The 14,397-nt window shown below is 49.3% G+C and overlaps 1 protein-coding gene across 2 annotated transcripts in view; it reads left to right on the forward strand.

Moving 5' to 3' along the window:
- The window catches only part of LOC309381198 (uncharacterized protein), a 65,618-nt gene that overhangs the window by 42,751 nt on the left and 8,470 nt on the right, over positions 1-14,397 (forward strand). The window lies entirely within an intron of this gene.

A 14,397-nucleotide genomic window follows, 5' to 3' on the forward strand; every position in this document is an offset into this window, starting at 1 on the left:
TCCCCAGAGGCTTTGGGATGAATAGAGCTACTCCTAGTTGGTAGGACCCCACCCCACCACTGATCTTGGAGACAAGCTTAATTTTCAAAAAGGACAGTGACTCTTTAAGAACCAGAGACAGACAGCTGTCGACCCCACCCTCTTTCCCCTCAGTCCTCCCTCTCATTAAAAAGGGGAGGGGCTGGAAGGGTCAGCCTGAGGGTTTGTGAAGAGCTTTCTGGTCTGAAGGAAGCTATTACACTTGACCGGAGTAACTGCCTGAAAATTGTGGTTACAATGGGGTCTATACTCAGCTACTTTAGGAGTGCGAAAGAAGGTAACTGGGCTTTCTGGGAGGGAGTATTTTGGGTGTTGGGGGGGTGGAAGTGGGGTTTGCAGGGGGTGTATGAAAAAGGGGGGATTTGTGGTGTACCTTCCTTTTAAGCTGGCAGGTGAGGGGTGCTTTCTCCAAGCTGAGGATGATAGGTGGTAGAGTCTGGGGCATGGTGGTTTGCTGTGATGAGTTTTGGAATCTGGGGCAAGGGAGTTTGCTAGATTAAAGAAAGATGCTGTGTGTAGAGAAGGTCAGAGTTGGATAGACTAGAGTTGAATAGGGGTGAGTTGGGGTGAGTGGAATAGAATTCAGTAGGGTTGCGTTCTGTTGAATAAGATTGGCTTGAGTTATTCTGAGTTGGGTAGCATTCAGTAGGATTGAGGTGGGTAGACTGGGAATGGGTGGAGCGGAGTTGAATTGGGTCGAGTAGGTATTAGTTTTGTTGAGTAAGGTGGAATTGCATTATTAGGGTTGGATTGAGTAGTGTTGGGTTGGTAGGGTTGGTTTGGATAGAATAGGAATGGCTAGAGTAGCGTTACGTAGAGGAGGATTGAATAGAGCAGGTTTGGGTTGAGTGGAGTAGGATTGGGTTAGGTTGGGTAGATAGAAATAGAATAAAATAGAGTTATGGGTTGAGTTATGTTGGGTTGGGTAGAGTTGCGTAGGAGTAAGTTGGATAGAGGAGGAATGGATAGAGTAGGGCTGGATAAGTGTAGGAATTAGTAGCACTGAGTAGGGTCGAGTTGGGCTGAGTTAGAAGCTCAAGTAAAAGTCCTGACTATGTTTCTGTAAATGCACAATGGCTGTGAGAAATACTAGCCATCTTCTCCTTTCCTATCAGGAAAACAACTTACTAGGTATGGAGTGGAAACCAAGTTAATAATCAGGGACAAAGCTGGTTTATTGTCAAGTTGCAGCTTGTTGCTAAGATTTAATTGTTGGAGTGTAAGTGATGGTTTTTTGCAAAGACACCCACAACAACCAACACCTGTGTTTGTGTGTAGAGGGTGGGGGGACTCAATTTCTCAGAATTCTTTGCACTAGCAAGCTGAACAATTGAAGGGTGTTGGAGAGGCTGGATTAAGGTATGATGAAACCTGGTTGATGGAGGCTTAGTTAGTAAATTAGGGTTTATTAACTTTATTGTGTGAAAAATTGGGTGGTTGTGTTGTGGAGGGGAAATAGGAGAGTAAAGGAATACTGTATATTATTATATACTGCATATTATATTATACTGTATGTTTGTTTCCTTGAATTCCTTATAAAAGTAATAAATCAGGATTTTAAAAAGTCTAATTACTTTAATAATAAACTATAGTTTGACAACTGTCACTCTAAACCAAGTTAGGGAAACCGGCTCAGATTTAAGGCAGAGAAGCTACTGGATGGAGCTGTTTGGTTTGGTGAAGGGTCTGTTTTGATGGGCTGGACAACAACTCCCATCCTGGGTGAGGATGATAGGACTTGTGGTACTACCAGTACTTCGAGTTCGGCGGGGGAAGGGACTATTAGAGTCTCAACCACATGCCACCTTGGAAGACACAAAGAGGGGCTGGTGCAGATATGAAGTTTTATGAGAATTCCTCGACTTATGACGAGAGATTTGTTTGCTAAGTGAGGCAAGTTGTTAAACAAGTCACACCTGAGTTTAGGATCATTTTCCCAGCAGTCTTTCAGCCAATTGGCATGGGCGTTAAGTGAATCATGCCATTAAGTGAGTGGTGCCTGATTGGATGCTATTGGTTGTTAAGTGGAACAGGCAGTCATTCAGTGAAGCAAATGGCAATCACTTGAACCTTGGTGTGGCAACCAAGCAGTGTAAATACACACCAGTTGTCAAAGCCTCTGAATTTTTAATCACATGACTGGGAGATGCTGTGGCTGTCATAAGGGTGAGGACCGGCTGCAAGTCGTAAGTTCGAGGAGTGTGGGAAATCAGAAGTGTGAATTTCTTTCATTGCTCTGCCTTGAAGTCCTCAGTCCCTAAACGGTCCCCCCTCTAAATGGATTGGGCACGTATGGCTGGGGAGGATGGGCTCTGTAGTGCAAGGTTTTCGGAGTACCTCGAATGGGAAAAGAAAGGGGGACACTCCAACCGTCAGGAAAAGGGACTCTCTGTCTGGACAGTTCTGGTCTTGCTTTTGGGGGTGGGGGAGATGTGTCTTATGTTCCATGAGGATCTCCTGGTGGTGCTCCATCCCCAGTCTGTTTCAGATTAGTCAAGTGCTTGTGGTATCGTGAAGGTGGGTGGACTTCAACTCCCAGAAATCCTCAGGCAGGGTTAGACTTAGGGGGTTCTATTGCGCCCATCACAAATAGCAACAAAATTTTGCACAGGGGACGCCACAACATGTGAGTAAGGGTGGGAAAACGGTTCCCTTTTGTGAGGCCCGCCTCAACATTGGTCACTAAAGGAAGAGTCATAAGTGGAGGACTTGCATCACCTTTCCCGAGAGTCCTGGGGAAAATCACGCAGGTTGATTCCCACAAGTGTGAATGAAACTCATTTCTCTGGTTTTGGGCATTCAGAAGACAGATGGGGAGGGGGCTTTCCTTATCTTAGGGGGTCTCAAGTGGGGGGAGGGGGCAATTCTAATTCCAAAGCCCATCATCCCTAAATGAGGGTCAGAGCCTCAGAAGAGCTCTCTCTCTCTCTTTTCTTTCTTTCTCTCTCTCTTCTTTCTCTTTCTCTCTCTTTCTCTCTTTTCTTTCTCTCTCTCTCTCTTCTTTCTCTTTCTCTTTCTCTCTCTCTTTCTCTCTCTCTTCTTTCTCTTCTTTCTCTCTTTCTTTCCTTTTCTCTTTTCTTTCTCTCTTCTCTCTTTCTCTCTTTCTTTTCTTTCTCTTTCACTCTCTTCTTTCTCTTCTTTCTCTTCTCTCTCTGTCTTTCTCTCTCTCTTTTCTTTCTCTCCTTTTTCTCTCTCTCTATTTCTCTTTCTCTCTCTCTTTTCTCTCTCTCTCTCCTTTCTGTCTATTCTCTCTCTCTCTCTCTCTCTCTTTTCTTTCTCTCTTTTCTTTCTATCACTCCTTTCTCTCTCCCTCCCGCTCTCTCCCTTCTCTCTCTCTGGACTTCAGCGTTTCCTCATATGCCCCCCCCCAGCAAGACCTTCAGTGGGATTACAAAGCCCATCCTTCCCAGACCGGATTCTGAGCTTTGCAGTCTATCCCACCGGGAGGGATATTAGCAGCAGCATCTGTCGATCTACTTGCTCGGTATGCAAATTGCAGGGGGTCTAGCAGCAGATCCGTGATGGTTTTCAATCATTAGCCTTTCAAAGGTTTTCAATAACTACAGATGTTGGAGTAACTGGTCTGTAGTTCATTCAGTTCCTTGATGAAGGGCTTCTTCAGCACTGGGATGATAGTGGAGCATTTGAAGCAAGAAGGAGCATAGCACATCTCTAGTGATTTGTTAAAGATTCGGGTGAAGACGGGGGCCAATTGGTCAGCACAGACTTTTAAGCCAAGAAGGAGTTACCTTGTCTGCGCCTGGTGCTTTTCCTGGCTTCTGTCTGTGAAATAGATCTTGCACTTCCTTTTCTGTGTGATCACCAGGGGTTGTGAACCCAATGGGATGGGGTCACTTGGAGTTTGGGTGTTGTTGATGTGTCTGGGATGGGGGTTGTGGAGATAGGTGGCTGTAGTTTAATTTCAAACCTGTAGTAAAACACATTCAGGTCATCCACCAGCCTGGGAAGGACGTTTGCCATAACCGGTGATATTTTAAAGAGTTTTCCACACATTTGCTGGTTCATTTGCTGAGAACCGATTCCTTAGCTTTTCAGAGTAGCTTCTTTTTTTGCTGCTCTGATCTCCCTTGTTAATAATACGTTTCTGGCCTGATTGTATGACATTCTATCACCTTTTATACAGGCTTCCTCTTTGGAACGATGTAGCTGCTTAAGTTTAGCTGTGGACCAAGGTTTATTGTTATTGTATATTCGCAAGTTCCTGGTCGGTACACTTAGGTCTTCACAGAAGCTGACGAATGATGTTACAGTATCTGTGAGTTCATCCAGGTCTGCAAAGGCATCTTTAAAAATATTATAGTCAGTGCAGACAAAGGAAGCCTGTAGCTTTAACTCTGCCTCCTCAGTCCAAGCCTTGACTGATTTAATTGTTAGTTACAGGTGCAAGGTTGAATTATGCAATGATCGGAGAGGTCCACAGCTGCTTGTGTTAAGGACCGATAAGCATCTTTTAGTGTTGTGTAGCAATGGTCTGAAGTATTTTTGCCTCTGGTGTGACAATTGACAGGCTGAACCCATTTTGGAAGCTCTTTCCTTAAGTTGTCTTTATTGAAATCACCTAGAATAATGGCCAGTGAATCTGGGTATTTGGCTTCAGCCTCCATAATCTGATCAGCTAGAGTTAGTGATGCCTTGTTTACACAAGTTTATGGAGGAACATACACCACAATTAGGAGAAATGAGGAAAACTCTCATGGACAATAAAAAGGTTTGCAGTTGATAAATAAAGACTCCAAATTTTCATCACGGAATTTATGTATTCTAGTTATATCCTTAGACTGATTGCTGTTGATATATACATAAGCTGTTTGATCGGGTGAAGGGATGAGATGAGACTCAGGCTTCAGTGGCAAACAGCAGCTCTTTATTAGACAACTATTTACGAATCCAGCAATGGCCTGTCTGACAGCTGGCCCTTTTATAGGGAGCTGTCAGACGGCTCAGCCAATCGGCTTTGAGTATTCTCCCATCGGACTGGAGGACCTTGGTGGAGCCTATTTCTTGGCTGTCAATATGTAACCTCTCCCCTCTTAGTTGGGCTAACCCAGGGGTGTCCAAACCTGGGAACTTTAAGACTTGTGGACTACAACTCCCAGAATTCCCCAGCCAGCATGGCTGGCTGGGGAATTCTGGGAGTTGAAGTCCACAAGTCTTAAAGTTCCCAAGTTTGGACACCCCTGGGCTAACCCAACTAGTGATATAGTCACGCAAATAGGTGGGGCGTTGGGAACCCTCTCAGACCTGCGCAATTCAGCCGGAGCTGGTACTTCTCGACCAATGGAAGCTCCTGGAAACTTTCCCGGAGGTGGCTGGAGTTCTCAGAGTCTTTCGCCTGGAACTCACCACGGGCCTCCAACTTCCTCAGATAAGTACTCCGGCTCTTTCGGGTCTGTGGAAAGGAGTGTATGATTGCTCCTTTTGAGTAGGGCTTTGACCAACTCGTGAAGGAGTTACCTCTGGTTGCCTAAGAGTGGAATGGCTGAGTTGGCCTTGGAGTTGGTCAATGTGCCTTCTCCAACTTCTACCGTCCTCGAGCTCTAGGCGGTTCGAGCGAGGGCTAGTAATTTCCACAATTGTGGCAGGACCCCAGAGAGTGCCCCCAGCGTAGTTGTGGGGCATATACTCGATCCCCTATGCTAAATGACCATAGTTGACTGGTTGAATCGATTGGCAAAATAGTTTGGGTGCAGCTGGTCTAAGGGAGACCTTAGCCGGTGACCCATTAGTAATTCAGAGGGGCTTCTGCCAGTGGTGCCACTGATGTGCTGTATAAGGAGAAATTGATCAATTTGGGCTTGCCAATCATCAGGTCCCAACCTGGATAGGGCGTCTTTTGCACTTCGCACCATTCTCTCCGCTTGACCATTGCTAGCCGGATGGAATGGGGCGACCAGGGCATTTCTGATTCCCCTGCTCTGCTAAGTAGGTCTCGAATTGGATGTCCATAAATTGGGGGCTGTTGTCCTAAACCAGGACATTGGGCAAGCCGTGCATGGAGAAAAGTCTCCATAGCAACTTGATGACTGCCTCTGCCGTGGTGGTGATCATGAGGACTACTTCTAACCATTTCGAGTAGGCGTCCACAACTATAAGGAAAGTTTGCCTGTGCACGGGGCCCTGGAAAGTCAACGTGCACCCTAGACCAGGGTGCCTTAGGCCTCTCCCATTCATGTGCAAGAACCTCTGGTGGAGCTGGTCGGGATCCCTGCCATGGTGTGCAGGTTGCTACCCACTCTGCGATCTCCCCATCCATGTTAGGCCACTATACGTAACTCCTTGCCAAAGATTTCATCTGGACAATTCCCGGTTGCCCCAAATACAAGGTCTCTAATACTGCAACTCACAGTTTGGGTGGAACAGTAACCCTGCCCCCCACCCCCACCCCCGGAGACATCCCCCGCAATACAGACAGTTCATTTTGCTTTGCAAACAAAAGGTTTAAATGCAGCCCCAACCGGCCCCTTGCCCCCCCCTTCCCCACACTCAGTTCAGAACCTGAGAGATGGTCTTGTCTCTCGCTGAGCGATGGGCGACCTCGTTAGATGACACCGGGCCGGCCTCAAGGCAGTCAATGAATAAAACCAGCATCTGATCCAAACGTTTAGGCAATGGGCACCTGCTGAGGGCCAATGTTCCCTCTAATTTTTTTTCAGTGTGAGCAGAAAAGTATAGTGTTTGAGCAGCACATTTTCATACCTGAGCAGCACCTGAATTTTTTTCACAGGTGTCACCTAAGACAACAACGAAATCAGTATTATTTGAAACTCAAAGTTATGTTTCTTCAAGGTACCCGCTTAATTAAAAGTGTTATATAGTATCACTTAACAACGCTCTTGCTTAACAACCAAAATGTTGGGTCAGAAACTCTGGCATTTGAAGCACGCAAGTCTTAAAGCTGTCAAGTTTCAAGATCCTTGCATCCCTAACCCTTTAGGGAAAAAAACGCACTGGTCTTCAAACCTGACAGCTTGAAGACTTGTGGACTTCAACTCCCAGAATTCTTCCTCCAGTCATGTTGCGGCGACGTCATCTGTGTGGATCTGCTCCATCTTCGGCTTTTTTCACAGGGGCCAGGGCTGCCGCTGAAGATGCCGACGAGCCCCTGCCGCCACCAGAATAACAGCTGCCGCCTCCTCCTCCTCCTCCTCCTCCAACAGCACCACCACATTTGCTGCCCGGCGCTGCGGCTGAGGTGAAGCCGGCAAAGCTCCCGCTGGCGCCTCCCACCCGTAGCGGCAGCGGCGCGTCCCTCGTCCACTCGGAGCACCTGAGCTGGGCACCGCGTTACCCCTGCTGCCTTCTCCTTCTCCGCCGTGCTTTTGAGAAGCCATGAGGCCTTTTCCCCCCTGCTCCCGCCCCCCTCCACCGCCTTCCTACTGGCTCCCGCGGCCTTCTGGCTCCTCAAAAGCACAGCAGAGGAGGATGGGGTAGGGGTAATGCGGGGCCCAACTCAGGTGCTCCGAATGGATGGGGAGGCACCGCTGCCACGGGTGGGGGCGCTGGTGGGAGCTTTGGCGGCTTTCACCTTGGCCGCAGCGTCGGGCAGCAAATGTGGTGGTGCTGTTAGAGGAGGAGGAGGCGGCAGCAGATATTCCGGTAGCGGAAGGGGCTTTGGGGGGTTTACTTTAGCCGCAGCGCCGGGCGCAAGCAGCTAGGATTGGCCGCCAACAAAGGACCTCCCCGGGCTTGCTTTGCTGAACTCAGTCCCCCCCCCCGCTCATCAAAACAAGTCCGGGGAGGTCCTTTGCGGGCGGCCAGTTCTAGCCGTCTGCAAAGGACCTCCGGCGCCTGTGACAGTAGAAATCACTGCGCGGCAGTTGGAAACTGCTGCGCTGTGTTTTCTTGCCACATGCGCGGCCGCGCAGTCGCGCACCTTAGAGGGAACAGTGCTGAGGGCATCAGCATGTCCCAGAGTCTTACCAATGAACGAGGCGGTAGCTGTAGGCCGCAAGGGAAACAGTCCAGCAGGTCATTTGCAGTGAGAGTGATGCAGGGGTGGGGTGGTCTTCAGCCAAGAGCCCGAACAGAGGTTTATGGTCCATGACAAGTTCGAAGTGTCGGCCATACACGTACTTGTGAAACCGCTTGACCCCTGCCACTGCAGCCGGGGCTTCCCTGTCCAACTGACTCTAGTTTCATTCAGCGGCGGACAGGGTCCTCGAATAGGATGCCATGGGGGCCTTCTGTCCCATTGGGCATCCGATGGCTGAGGACTGTCCCGATGCTGAAAGACGACACATCAGAGGTTAACACCAACGTACGGGTCTGGTGGTATTGCATCGGGAACGTGTGTCTCTTGACAGCGGCAAATGCAGTGGCTTCACATCTGCCCCAGGTCCACTTGGCTTTCCTTCCGAGGAGCCGGTGCAACAGTTCAGCTACGGTTGCTTCCTGTTGCAAGAAAACGCTATAAAAGTTGAGAAGTCTGAGGAATGCCTGCAGCTCCATCTGATCGTGAGGTGTGTGTGTGTGAGGGGGGGGAGGGTCCTGATAGCCTTAATTTTAGCATTTGTTGGGTGAATTCCGGAGCCGTCTACCAAATATCCCTGGGATTCAACCCTAGGCACTGCGATTTGACATTTCTCTTTTTTTCTTTTTCTTTTCTCTAATTCTGGGCAAAACTATTTGCAAACATTTGAAAAGTTGCTCCTTATTTGCAGCGGATATCAAGGCGTCATCGAAATAAGGGACAACTCCTGGTATCCCTTGCAAAAGCTGTTCCATGATACTTTGGTATGCTCCGGGGGCAATGCTAATGCCAAATTGTAACCTAGTGCATTTGAATGCCCCCCTATGCATCACAATGGTTCGGGCCTCACTGTAGCACCATCTACCAGCAGTTGCTGATATGCCTGTGCCAGATCTAATTTGTGACTTAAATCCTTCTGTGCCTTTTGCCAGGTGGACCGTTTGACTTTTGCTTTTTCCCCCCCCTCCTTCTGTCTCCCCCCACAGGTGGCTCGCAAAGCACCCCCTCCGCCCCGACGCCGAGCGGAGAAGTCCAGCCCACCAAGCCAATTTCTCCGGCCGTCACTCCTGACACTCCCTTGAAGCTCGTCCTGCAAGAGCCCAAGGAGACCTACCCGCCCTGGCCCCCTGATGAGTCCGAGAATGAGGCCGACCTCAGCTCCAGCTCTTTGGATGAGCCTTCATATGATGCAGAAATCGGAGGTTTCACGAAAAGAGGGTCGGAACACTGCCTCTTTGCTCGTCCCTTTACCGCCATTTCTAGGCCTCGTTCTGAGCTTCGGGGTTTCTTTGGAGCGGTCGCCGCCGAGATGGGTGAACCGGTAGGCCTTCAAAGCCTGCCAAGTACGTCCTCTGCAGAATGCGTCGTGAGGACCTTTGAGAGCAATCGGATGATACCAGCTCTGCTTCTCCCCTTCCGTGGTAGCCTCCTTTTTGAGGCAGAATCCATGGAGACTAGGATGTTCCGGCAAAGAGAAGCGGTGGTGAACGATGCTCTCTACAGAGTGGAGGACACCGATGATGACAGTGCCTCCAACTCCTTCCTGCACTCTTTCTCTGAAACATCCAGTGAAGAAAGAATGGGTGAGTCCTTTGGTTATGCGGACGACACCTCTGAATCCTGGGACTCAGATTCTGATAACGGCAAGGATGGCATGGAGCAATATGCCATGGTCTTGGGGTCCAAGGAAGACACAGTGGGAGCGCCGCTGCACCTGAAGAGTGAGAGCAAGATGGGCGCATCCACAGATGCATACAACACGGATGAAGACACTGTTCATGGAACAGGGGAAGAACAGACGAGGGGAGAGACCGAGGAAAAGGGTACGCCAAAAGAGGAAAAATTGATGGAGGATGATGCAATGAAACCTCCAAAATCCTTTGATACAATGGTTGTCTCCTGGCTGCAAGCTAGACCAGAGAGCCCAGGGGGTGCCTCCTCAAAGAGCACTTCTCATCTGGGGCCAGGAGAAGAGGACTCTGTGATGGCTTCTGAAGATTTGGCTCCCCCAACTCAGGACGACAAAGATTCACTCAAGAAGATGGACCAAGATGGTGCCACCAGCGGAAGCTCCGCCGAACTAGAGCCGGGTGACGTTGAGCTGTTGGGGACCTCTTCCGAGAAGGAGAGGCCCTTTGCGTCGCTCCTTGAATCGAAGGGGGCTCTTTTAGAACAACCCGAAGTCGCCCGAGCAGATTCTGAGACAACCCAGGACAGCATCGTTGTCTGTCTGGAGTCAGAAGACAAATTGGAGGAAGCGTCGTCTCTTGACCAAATCAACAACAATGAGGACCGTGCAATGATGGCGTTTTCTGAGGCAAAACCCGACACTGATTCCCTCCTGGTGCTGAGTGACACCCCAGAGAGCATCCTTACAGAAGACAACGGAGTCCTTCTTGATGCCTCTGCACCATTGCCCCAAGAATCTCCACTGTGCCACCCAGATGGGGAGGGAGCCGTCGAATTGCAGAACTGGAGTTTATGTGGAACGCAGAATAGCTCAATCGATCCAGAAACAAAGGCTTACTCCAGACGCTCTTCCAATGATGCCATGGAGCAGTTTGGCTCCGAAGTAACACGACAAGGAGATACTCACAATTTAGCATTCCTGCAGTGCAGCCGGAAGGACAGCCAAATGGACCTTCTACGGGGCAAAGAAGCCAAGGGCAGGTTGGAGAGCATTGACCTGCCCGAAGCTCAAAACCACGGAGAATGGGTGGACTCTGTCGAGTCTCCACGCGATGTGGGTGATGTCCACCTTTTGGACACCAAGGCTGGGATGGTTGAGGTTGTCCCAGGCATTCATCCAGCAGAAAACATAGACCAAATGCTCTCCAGTATGACTGATAGTGCCCTATGTGAGGAACATCCACAGGTTCAGAAGAAGACTTTTGCTGAAGCTCTCCTCCAGGGTCTCCTTCCTATTTTGGAAACTGGGCACCCTCTGCAAAAGGAAAAAGAGGTGGACACCACAGATACGTTGGAGGACTCTGCATCTTACTCTTATCTGGAGTGCAGCTTTGTGACATCCCCCGAGGATGTCTCCAATGAAATCATGATCTTAGCTCCATCTCCAGATTCTGGAAGAGAAGAGTTTGCGAGCCCTGATCAAACATGGATTAGCCAAAGCGTGGTTGTGGAGGTGAGTCACTTTCCACCAAGCCTAGAGGCATTGACCTCAGAGTTGGAGCATCTGATGGTGGAGAACATTGAGTCTGAATGCTTTGATGTTCCACCAAATTGTTCTCCAGATGAGGTACCTCTGCCGCAGAGCACGGAGGTGTGTCTGCATTATAGTGTTCTTGCCCACACACCTTTGACCACCTCACCTGCTTTGAAGCAAAGAGATGTGAGTCCTGAGCTTAGGACTCCTCAACAGATCTTCTTAGCTTCTGAAGATGTGATCTATTTGACCGATCTTCCCAAACCTCAGGATAGTCTTTCCAGTAGACATGTAGAGATGGAGCAGGTGGAGAGCGGGGAAGGCTTGGGAAGCATTGTCGAGGATGTGAGCATGGTCTATCTAGAAACTTCCACCACAGAGAGCTTGCCAACCATCCCTAGCCAGCTCGAGCCATCTGGTGCCTTGTTTCAACATGATGATGATGGAGCTACGGTATCTCCAAGGGTTCTTGAAGACCAACAAGAGGTCACCAATATGCTGAAAGGCTCTTTTGGAAACCTGGAGGACCGACGAGTGGAGGCTGCGCATCTCATCAGTAGTCTCCTGGTAGCAGAAGCCCAGAGTCTTCTTGGTTGCCTGAAGGAGAACGTCTTAGAGAACTTCAGTGGAGAGCACATAGAAGAAGTAGTAGAACCAAAATATTCTGAAGAACTTGAAGCCCCAAGGACCCTTGGGGAGGAGACTGCTGATCGCCAACAAAGCTCCTGGAAATCTTGCAGGGAAGCCAAAGCTGAAGGCCAAGAAGAGATGGTGGAGGAGGGTGGAACGAGAGAAGTCCTTCCCATATCTGAAAGGAGCGAGGTGGAAGACACTCAACTCCAAGGTTCTGCACCAAACGAAGCCACCCAACTTGGTGTGGAAGACGTCATCTCTGCCCCTGGGGAAGATGAGGCTGAAGTCATGGATGGAAGCCCTCTTCAGAGTCCTCCAGAAGATCTTCCAAGACGAGAAGCCAATAGGATGGCCAATGAGAAGACCATGGAAGAAGTGTTGGAGGTGATGGAATTGGAGGACACGGAGAGGAAGATGAGCCATCCGAGGATGGAGAATCTTCTCACCGAAAGCACGGGACACTCTTCTTCAGAAGATGCCTTCTCGTCTCTGGACTCCCCCATTCCTTTGGCTTCCCGTTCCGTTGGAATGTCGTTACCTCTGTCAGAAGGTAAGACCTCCCATTTTCTTCCCGTTCAGCAATTGCAGATAAATCTTGACTTATTACTGTTTGTTTAGTGACTGAAGTTGTCACTGAAAAAAGGGACTTTGGGGCCAATTTGGATACTCACGACCCTGTGGTCTCGTGATCGAAATTGGCTCATATTTATGGCGGTTGAAGCATCACGCAGGTCACGCAATCCCCTTTTGTAACCTCCTGACAATGCAGAAATCGGATTCGCTTAACGACCGTGTTATCACTGAGCAACTGCAATGATTTGCTTAACAAGAACTATGATTTACGATGTTTCTGCTGAAAATTGACATTTTCACTCAATCCCGCCTCATATCAACCAGTGGGTCCACTTAACGACCACAGTGGTGGCTTAACGACTGGAGTAGTCCCTTAACAATTGCAATAATGGCTTAACAAAGGAGGAGGGAGAGGAGGGAGAGGCAAACGAAGTGAGCTTGTCTGTGTGCAAAATGGTGCACTCAAGAAACTGGCAGTAACACCTGCAGTAACCCACCCCCTGCCTCCAAGGTCCCTTCCAGCTTTAGGATTCCATGATCTTTGGTGGATCTTTCAGGGACGTCCACCAGGATGGGCAGGGGGGGTTGGACTAGAAGGCCTCCAAGGTCCCTTCAAGCCCAAGGAGTCTATACTGTGTGACCCTCATAACAACTGCAGTGGTTCTCTTAAGGATTGTAGAATGAAGGGGGATAAGATGGGGGCAAAGCTCACAACGTCTCACTTAACAACAGCAATGTGGGGCTCAATTGTCATCGTAGGTTGAGGACAGAGCCTCAGTAAAGTAGATCTCAGATTGAGTACCCTAAAACATCTTTTTTTACAGGATTTCCCAACGATTCCAAAAGCAACGAAGGATCGCTACTGGGATTGGAAGAGCCGAATCTTCCAGTACCACGGACAGCTCATGCGGAGCAGGTGTGGCCCTTGCAGACCAAATGGGGGGGGGGACTTCAATTCCCAGAATTCCCTAGTCAGTTGCACTTGGGGTGGCCCAGGCTGAGAGAGGGAGGCTAGAAGTCACCTAGCTGGCTTTCCTGCCAAAGATGGGACTAGAACTCAGCATCACCTGGTGATTGGCCCAAAGTCACCCAGCTGTCTTTCTTGCTTAATGTGGAACTAGAACTCCCAGACTTTTGGTTAAGGGCCCAAAGTCACCCAATCAGCCTTCACATCTAAAGCGGAACTAGAACTCCCCATCTCCCAGCAATTGGCCCCAATGGACAGTGTTGGTGTTGCTTTGCACCAAACGCCTGGGGCGAAAGCCACAACTCTCTGAAAAATTGTGGCCCACAATTGCAAAGACGGGAGGATTGATGGGAAGACGCACAATAAAATAAATAAATAAAAGACCTTTTCAAAAATGATCTCGGACGCTTAATCGAGAGCAGCTACGTGCCTTTCCGGGAAGGTAAAGAGAAATGGATGGGTCGTTGAGGGGAGAGCATGAAAACGCTCTTTTACCCAAAGCTATCCACTTAGGAGTAAGGGATGAGTAAATGGATTTGGGCTTTTTTACAGAACCAGCCGATGCATTCCATGGGTAGTGGAGAGGAGTCCACTAGCAAGCCCAAACAAAGCCGGAGCGAGAAAAAAGCTCGAAAGGTAATTCCCTCTTCCCTCCCTCCCTCCCTCCCTCCCTCCCTCCTTCCTTCCTTCCTTCCTTCTTCATCCATATCCTCCCTCTCTCCTCCTCCTCCTCTTCCTCCCTTCCTTCCTTTCTCCTTTCCACATCCATATCCTCCCTCCTTCCCTCCTTCCTTCCTTCCTTCCTTTCTTCTTCATCCATATCCTCCCTCTCTCCTCCTCTTCCTCTTCCTCCCTTCCTTCCTTTCTCCTTTCCACATCCATATCCTCCCTCCCTCCCTCCCTCCCTCCTTCCTTCTTCATCCATATCCGCCCTCTCTCCTCCTCCTCCTCTTCCTCCCTTCCTTCCTTTCTCCTTTCCACATCCATATCCTCCCTCCCTCCCTCCTTCCTTCCTTCCTTCTTCATCCATAT

This window comes from Natrix helvetica (assembly GCF_964273705.1).
Source record: "Natrix helvetica genome assembly, chromosome: Z".
Lineage (NCBI taxonomy): Eukaryota > Metazoa > Chordata > Lepidosauria > Squamata > Natricidae > Natrix > Natrix helvetica.